Source organism: Poecilia formosa, unplaced genomic scaffold, assembly GCF_000485575.1.
Source record: "Poecilia formosa unplaced genomic scaffold, Poecilia_formosa-5.1.2 Scaffold32, whole genome shotgun sequence".
In the NCBI taxonomy this organism is placed as follows: domain Eukaryota; kingdom Metazoa; phylum Chordata; class Actinopteri; order Cyprinodontiformes; family Poeciliidae; genus Poecilia; species Poecilia formosa.
Window position 1 is genome coordinate 34,011 of NW_006799971.1, and position 9,812 is coordinate 43,822.

Here is a 9,812-nt window from a genome sequence, read left to right on the forward strand (position 1 = left end):
TCTCAGGGGAGCTCAAGTCCAGTCCTCGACAGCTACCATCCTGCAACTTTCAGATGCTTCCCAGCTTCAACACACCTGAATCAAATGAATGACTTGTTAGCAGGCCTGTTTAGAGCTGATCCTGGACTGTCGGAGTAAAGATGCATCTAAAAGTTGCCGGACGGCAGCTCTCGAGGACTATATAGCTATGGAAAAAAAATAGGAGGCCACTGCACTGAACCCCATTGGAAACCTCATCATTATTCCATTCTGAACTCTTCCTTAGTTAAAACATTAGTATTGTTTTTTCTAAATGAACATGAACTTGTTTTCTTTGCATTAGTTGAAATGTGAAGCTCTGCATCTGTTTTGTTGTTTTGACCATTTCTCTTTTTCTGCAAATAAATACAAAATTTTTGCTTAGAATTTTAGAAACATGCCAGTAGTTTATAGAATAAAAGAACAATGTTCATATATAAATATATATCAATATAAATAAAAATATATATATTTAAATATATCTACAAGCAGAAGGTCATAAGGTTCATTTGGTGCATTTCTGTCCACCACTGGATGGCACTGCTCCTCTCCTTCCTCTCTTTAGCTCTCCCTCTCTCCCTTCCTCCCTCCCTCTGTGCGGTGCTTCTATTTCTCTTGCCCTTTCCTTAAGTCTCCTCGTCTTATGTAGGAGGAAGATTAGAATTGCCAGAGACCACAGCAAGGATTACCAGATCAATATCAAAGACAATCTTTTCCTCCGATCTCTTTTACATGGTATAGCTCCCCATTTCCTTCTCCACTTCAGCTGCCACTCCATTGCTCTCTGTGGTTAATGTGTGTTTTCACCCTCTGCCCTTCAAGTCACTCATTGCCTCTGGGTGAGCAAGGGGGTAAGGGGTGTTGGGGGCTGGGAAGGGGGAACTAACTAAGAAAAGAAAGCGGCAGATACAGCTGTGAGAGAGTGAGATAGAAAGATTTTTATTTCTCTGAAAGCCCCCGATTCACTGTGACCTGCTTCAACACAATCAGAACATGAAGCAGTGATAGTTCTTCACAAAATTCAAAAGTGGTTCACCAGATGCTCGAGGATGGAGGTAAATATCCACATCCACAAATTCATATCTGGGTAAAAATATGAAAGAAGAGCCTTGTTTGTTCATTTCTTTGGTACCTAAATTGGAGGCAAATGTAGACTTATAGAAAGAGGATTTGTCAACAAGCTCAACAGTGAGAATACAGACGTGTGTGTACGGAAAAAATGACATTAAGAGCTGATCTTTCAGGAAAGAGAATTTGACCACATCCATCACTACGTATAAACCATGCTTGGTACACATTTACTACACTACATCACATCCAAATCACAAATTAAAAAATGATTTTAAAAATGAAGTTTTTAGGTACATTTGAGAAAAATAAAATACAAATTTATCTTTAAAAAAATCTCATTATTCTGGCACTTAACTGGAATAAAATTTGGTTATCTGATAAAATCACAAAAAGGAAAATATTAAAATTTTACATTAAACAGCATGAAAAAACTGCATAGGTGTCTTTTTATATGGTGTATGCAAACTTCTGGTTTTAACTGTAGTTTTTGCTTGGAATCAGTTATTTCTGTGAATGTCCATGTTTACTCTTCCATTTTTAACATGTGACTTTATCATTTCATGTGAAAACAGTGTGTATATGCGTTTCAATGTGTATGCACTTGAGTGGCCAGCTTGTAGCTCAGCAGGATGCAGGAAATGAGTGTTGGATAGGGAACACGATTGCAAGGCTCAAGTGCTCCGTTTGTTTATATATATATATAAATAAAAACACACACACACACACACCTACACACACGTGTGTGTGTTTTGGTTTGAGATTTGTGTCAAACTCCTTTCAGGCCTAAAAAACAACCAAGGCACAAAACAATGCCCACCAAAAATGCAAGAACCAGACAGAATCCAAAAATTGCGGAGCTCTGAATCTTTTTTTATATATATATGCACTTCTTCAAAAACACTTTGTTACAGTTTCACAGCAAGACATGATTTCAACCTTTCTCAACCATCAGCTTGAGAGAGCGTCTCCCCCTGACGTGAGCCGCACAGCTTTTAAATCATCAGGCCTACTTAAGGGCTGGAGACAGCATTTACGTTCCCCGATAGAAAACATACATGTGTTCTCAAACTATATTTCTAGAAAAACATTTACATGTCCACAATTAACTTTAACATCTCCCAAACTAAAACTAACACAATCTGGGCCCAAACAAAATCCAAAGTGTCTCCCTCCCCTTTCAAACAGTGGAGATTTTCCCAATGAGGCTGATTGAAAACACCAGGTCCTTGTCAGGGCGTGTCTCCATGGCAACACATGACCAGGTATCCTCAAGAGAAGGAGAGAATGATTAGAACGTAATCTTAAATAAATCAGGGGTAAACTTTTACCAGTTAAATTAGTTAGAATACAAATAGTACAAAATACAGCACCTGTTGGTAAATCACATGCTTTCCTGTCAAATAAAAGGGGGGTTAAAATCAAATATTTTCTGGATGAGATTATTCTACTGCCAAATACTACTAATTTATTTTATGTATTTTTTTACATAATTAAATTAAATTAAGTAGTTGAATACGTTTATTTAGATTTCAGAATGATACTAATAATATTTACCAAGTAACTGAAGTAAAATAATAAATATTTAAAATGAGCTAAAATTAGTAATAATATAGGTAATGAAGAAAAATATATTCATCATCAAGTGAGTATAGCAATCTATTTAGATTCTGGGTTTCTAACATCAGTTTAAACACAAGAAAATACTGTGAACAGAGGAGGAGAGCAGAGAGAGACCGGCAGCAGGAAACTGGGATCAGCGCAATAATCAGTACAAGGAAAAGACACAATGCACAAAACCCAGCATACAAGGTTTCAAGCCACAACCATCTCACATAAATGAATGGATGAATGAATAAATATCTATTTTATGTATTTTTACACAGCCATATTTTGTGGGTAAAGCATGCAGTGATAAAAGAAAGATTCAGAAATGATAAAACTCAAATTAAACAGAGACAGAGAAAAGCTATTTGTCATGTTCAATAGATGTGCTCATTTACATAATAATAATAATAATAATAACAATAATAGTATATGTTTTTTAGTCTGTAAAACACACGATTTTGTTTGCAATGTAAAAAGTTCCATAGCACATTTGCAAGTACTAAAAATAAGCTTTGAGAGAGGAAATGCTCTAGAGTCCCAGAGCTAACTAATGCATGAATAAACAATTCTTTGCCTGTGTGACTAAGAATGCTAACTTCAAACATAACTTCATTATTTTATAATAAGATTTCATAAACTTCCAAGTAAGAAGTTTCGAAGAATCCTGTGAACAGCTCAAGGCTGGCTTGCAGCCTGCCGTTGGGTTTGTAGTTGGATAAAAATAACTAATCTTTTCTACACAGATTCACAAAAGTCTGGGCTTCTCCACCTTTTACGAACATGGTGAGTGGGTGGAACGGCAGGGTTTAAAGTTTGCCAGACTACAGTTTTTTAAAACTCTAGAAATCTTTTAGAAATCTTGCTCAGTTTAGATTTGATTAATAATAAAACAGAATCAAAATCCAAGCAAACAAATAGAACAAGTTGATGCACAACAGAAGGAATCCTACAAAATACATGGATTCACAGGATTAAATAACAGACTTTAGAGGGAGGATCAGTTATTTTCCTGTGTCCTTTCACTTTCAACTTACTAAAAATGGGATAAAAACGGATTTAAAACACTCACTGTCATCTGCATTATTGTCAGATACAGGAACACAAAGACCTGCATGAAACTACTCCGGGTAATTTTCCTAATTTAAAATATATGCCACAGCTTTTGAATAATGTATTACCACAGTCTTCGTTAAGTCGATCAAAGCTCACATTGGATGAAGTGCAGCTTATTCTGTGGCACCTTCTCTGCCTCTAGCTGTTTAATTTTGGTCAACTAGGAAATCTGAAATAAGGTCCTGAGAGCGTGATTGGGACAAATGGACTGAATGACATGAAACACAGTTATTAGTTGCATTCATACAAATGCAAGCAATAAACTAGTATAAAAAGATGAAAAAAAGCACAACCTTATTTAACAGTTTCAAATATATACATTAAAATCAACTGGTCCTTATCAGAGGGAACCTTTGTGCAGATTTTGCTCTGATGCTGCTGCTCCAACAGATGACAGCAGCAGAGATGATGCTCTGAGCAACAGACTGATAGAAGATCTGCAGCATCTTGCTGCAAACCTTGACGGGTCTTAACTTCCTCAGGAAGTCCAGTCTGCTCTGTCCCTTATTATAGACGCTTCACTATTGTGTCTCCAGTCCAGTCTGTTGTCCAGATGAACAATGAGGTATTTATATTCCTCAATCAACTCCACTTCTTCTCCCATGATGGAAATAGGGTTTGATCTGATCCTGTTTTTCCTGTTTCTCTTGTTTTTAAAATTGAGTAACCATTGTTATCTATAATGTTTATAATTATATACAACTTTGATATAATATTGTCTACCATGGCTTTTTCCAAACAAGAATGAAATCATAATTCAAGCCTAAAATTTCAGATTTTTACATGTATAAGTTGGAAAACAGGAGAATTACAAAACTTAAAATTGTGCACATTTATTGACTTACATTTACAAATTTAGATGTCTACCCATGCATATTTAATTGACAGTAATCTTACCCCATACAAAACTCTTTGTGTTTCCATAGCAACTAAAACAAACAAGAACCTGACACAGGTTGTTTGACATCATCATGTCGATGAGAACCTCTATGTTCTCATCAATGATGTCATAACAGTTCAAAGAGATAAAAGAATACAAGAATTCTCAGTTTGCTTCTCAACTTGGTTGGAGGTAGATCGATTCCAGAGAGACGACTTCAAACTGATTTTACAAACCATTTTAACTGTTCAAGTCAAAAGGATTTTTGATATTGATGGGACCTTGGATTCTTGTTACGACGGGAGTTGAAAAGTTGTTAGGATAGAGCATAAGAGGCAAAGACGTTTTAGTAGAGAGCTCTGAGGACGAGAGATCAAAATACTTTGGTTAGGACATTGAAGCCTGAAGACCAAAAGGACATGGAAGATTCCTCTAAGGATGAGGAAGTTACCGTGAAAACCACAACTATGGATTTAACAGTAAAGGCATCAGGAGACTTTGTTGTTTTTGAAAGTCTCAATGTTCCTCATGACCAAATGGACCTGGATGCGTTTGCTGGCTCACAGGTTGAGTGAGTTACTTTAACAACCGCAGCTAACTCTTTGCCTACACAGACATAATAAAAAAGTGTCTTTAGTCTTCCCGGAAACATAATGGACCTGGATCTGGAACCAAACTGTGATAGCGAGGAAATTGTGACAAATTTTGAAGAAATCTTTGAGGATTCTTCATCGGAAGAAAACTTAGAAGATGAATTTCAAAATGACACAGATGATTTCGACAGAGTGGATGTTAATCTTGAGCCAACCATGTACTTTTGTGATTTTCCCAACTCATTCCTCAACTGTTGGATGAATGCCACAACACATAGCATTATGAACTTGTATATTAACAGAAGGTTTGTGGCTCAAGTATCTGGACTTTCTACAGAGACTCCATTGTTTGTGAGGTTTTTCTTTACAGCAATGCACCATCCAGGAAGATATTTTCCCCCAGATGAAGTCTTTGCAGTTTACAATGAAATAATTGAAACACTGAAGATGAAGGATGTAGTACATCAGGACAAGCCAGGAGTCTTTTTGTTTTATATGTCACACTATCTGACACAATATGTCATTAACAGACTATGAGCTGTACACAGCTGACTATTGTGAACAATGTCAGAAGTCTTCACACATTATTTGTAACCTTGGTCCTGTCATTTACCTACCAAAGGGACAACGCGAGGACACTTCAACTACTCTTGTAAACTGTTATATGTGAGAAAATTTCAAAATGTTGTGATACCTGGAACTCCAACATAATGCTTTTTCAATGACACTGATGTGATGACCCTGATACTCCCATGGTCAATCAGTCCAGATGATTTAACTCCTTCAGACCCCTCATCCACTGGAATGGACATTATAGTTTTTTGGGATTAAACCAATAAATAAAGTAAGTAATTTTTTTATTTGCATGAAGGATCTTACAGATTGTCTTCTTGTTTAACAAAAACAATGAAGTTTAGACTCTTAACTTGATACTAGTGAGTTTCAGGCATCAGACAAGACGAGCATGTGTATGAAACAAGAGACAATGAGAAGTAAGCATCTGTTTTCCATCAAAAATATTAATTTATATTCATAGCAGCCTAAAAAATATCTCAGTATAATCTTAAGCATTTCCAGTCATAGTATTTTAAGGTATTTAAAACAAATTCTATCATGAAATCATAGGATTTTTTAAAAAGTTGAATGTCCATCCCAATGGACATTAGGAGTTTGTGTATTTTGCACAATGTCTAATTATTTAGTGTTATGGTCCAAAGAAATAAGCATGTATGAGCATTTCATAGTCAGTTTGTGATTTTTTACTGATTTTATATTATTTAATTTTTTTCAAGGATGGAGTATAAAGTCCCACACTTTCTTGAACTGACTGTACATCAAGAAATATCTGTTCTTGAATGCTTGGATATAGGAAATAAGCCATGTGAGAGTGGGAATTAAATTGAGAAGTGAAGAAGTCCTACTTTTTCAAAGTGTCTCATCCAGAGGTGTTCAAGCTATACAGTGAATCAATGGGTGGTGTTGTCCTACTAGATGAAAATGTCAGTCTGTACCACACAAAAATCTGGGAAAAAAGTCAATGCCCACCAGATACAAGAGGCTATAATACACAGGAAAAATGCATTTCTACTTTAACACATGTAAAATCCAGCTGTGCTTTGTGCCACACTTAAACAGCTTAAAGGGTGTTCATCAAAAAATGAGAGATTATATGAAAATACCCAGCAAACTGATGCTTTGTCAACTGTTTGGTAACCGTGTTATCCGATTACATTACTACAAATAATAACATGCCAATGAATTTGAAAGTTCAATTTCACATTACTAAAGTCAAAACTACATTTTGTGTTATATATTCTCTATTTCGACATGCACACTGATAAACAAAAAAGCAGACATCCGGTTTAAAAGTTTGAGATCATGCTAATTAGATATTACATGAGACTCTATGGGAAAAGTACAGAAATTTCCAATATATTCTACACTTATTTAGTTGAGATGTCCATTACAATGAACATAAAAAAAACCCAACATATTAAAACATGAGATAGGAAATATGTCTCTATTTCCCTTTATTTCTAAGCTTGAGAAGAAAAAAAATCAGCTGAGTAAAAATATTTTGGTCCATTAGAAAAACTTTTTGTTTGACAGTTTGAAACATCTGAAACATTTCTCTTTTCTTTTTCTTGTGTTTTGTAGATGCTTGCTGTAATTTCTGACATATTTGTGATTAGTGTAAATTTGACTCATAGCTTTAAATGTTTTACTAATCGGAAAGATTTATATGTTTTATTAGTAATGCAAATGACATTTTTTTGTTTCTTCTATAAAGCTTCTACTGCATTTTTAATAAGACAATTTAAATTTAAAGCTGCATAAAAAAAAACATTTTGACTCCCTACTCATCATATATGGATGCTTGGTGTTGGTAACACCGCCACCCTATTGGAGTCGTCTATGCCCTCCAGCTGTTCCTGCTCCCATCCACGAGGCGGTGCATTTGGTGAATCTTCCAAATCTACTTCAGTCCAGTTCAATTGAGTGTCGGCATTGTGAGAGAGCTAATAATGCATTTGAGTGTTAATTATTGTAATTGATGTTATTCAAATAACATCAAATACAACTTGGGTTAAATCAAGCACAAACAATGGTTGAACACACAGGCAATTTAATCATTCGCTACTTTTCATTTTCAGATGAAAGAAGCATAAAAACTGTCATTTTTATTTGAATCATATAACTGAAAATAATCAAAGCTGAGTGAAATCCTCTTAAGACACTGTGCACACAACAGAATCTCCAATAGCTCCCAAATGTTTTTATGGGCTTGGATTGCAGCAAGGATGCACAATCGAACACACAGAAATAAATCAAACACAGCTTTACAGATCTTTACAGATCAGTACGCGTGTGAGAATCTCATTGAGATGCATGAGTAAAGGCTCGTTTGGGCCTAATTAGGTAGAGTAATGAGATAAGAGGAATAGAATAAGAGGCAATGCTCTGATGGATGTGCAGAAGAGGACAGCATCTCAATGAAGAGTGTCTCTGAGGGAGGGAAAGAGATCAAATTAAAGGATGAAAAGGGAACAAGGGAGAAGTTAGTCAGGATGGAGTAATGTCAGGAATTGATAATGCAAGCTGAATGGGAACCTCAGTTTCTGTGCCGTCAAAGTCTGTGACAAAGTGCTTTATCTTGACACTGCTGATTCTTCATTTGTACTCACTTTATTCACATTTTTATTTTATGTCTGTTCCCAGGGAAGTGATTTTAGGTCAACAAATACATGCCCAAGTAATACACTAGAATAGTTAGTTGCAGTAATTGCTACCTTTTTTAAAAAAAATAATTTGTCCAGTTCCACCAATAGGCATGTTTCAATACCAAACAAGATTTATCATCAGTCAGTTTCACAAACATGATAATGACATCACAACGTCTACTTTGATGTTCCACCAAAACCCTGAAAGCCTGAAACTTCTCACCACCAACTGAGACGTTATATATTAACTCTAGCGCCCCCTGTAAAAAAAAGCTTATACAGTTATGCTGATTCTCATTAACTCTGGTGCCTTATTCTTTGAGTGAGTATTTGTGATTTGTTGATGGCCATATTGTTTATGCAGTGTCATGCAAACATTTTATTTTTACAGATTTATTCTTAGACTTTGTCACATTAGCCATAAAAACATTTATGGTTTTCATTTTTTTTTTTTTTTTTTACAAATATAAATCTGAAAGGTATGCATGCATATTTATTCAAACCCCTTTATGCTAACACCCATAGTATAAAGCCCCTGTTGGAAGATGGATGGAGCTAAAGCTAATGGACAGAACTGACTAAACATGTTAGACGCTGCAAAATGCTTGAGACTGGAAAACATCTCCAACCTCCATTCACATAGCAACCCAAAACATCCAGTGAAATTACTCTGGCTGAGATCAAAGGCATATTAATTATTAGAATTGCCCATTCAAATACCAGATCAAAAATCAACAGGGAATCTTAGACAAAATTTGAACAATTGATTGAAAATTGTCCAGTCTGAAAAATTTCTGACTACACATTTTTTGTCCAGTCTGACTGTTCTTGAGCTGTTTTGAAAAGAAGAATGAGCAAAAACATTAGTATCCACAAGTCCAAAGTCAGTCAAGACACAGTATGTCTTGCAGTTGTAATTTCAGTGGCATTTGGTTCCACAGATTATTGATTTATGGGCCGACTCATCGGTGTTGCCAGACCCATCACTACTGGATAGGAATTCAAATTCAAATTCAAGATTCAATTCAAAATACTTTATTGATCAAAAAGTAATGTTAAATGTTGTTGTAGCTCATCAATTCAGATTCTTCAAAGATTTATTGTAGAAGGCTAATTGCTTTTGGCAAGAAAGATAATTTGTAGGGGTCTGTATTTCAGCAAATGTGAAGAAGCCTCTGATTGTTGATATTATGTTTTTCAAGACAGTCTCATGAAGAGGATGGTCTAGTTGCCCATATTTTTCTTAATTTTATGAATAATTCTCCATGATTTCTGTCTTCTGTCTCCTGATTGGCCCAGTGTTGTTGACTT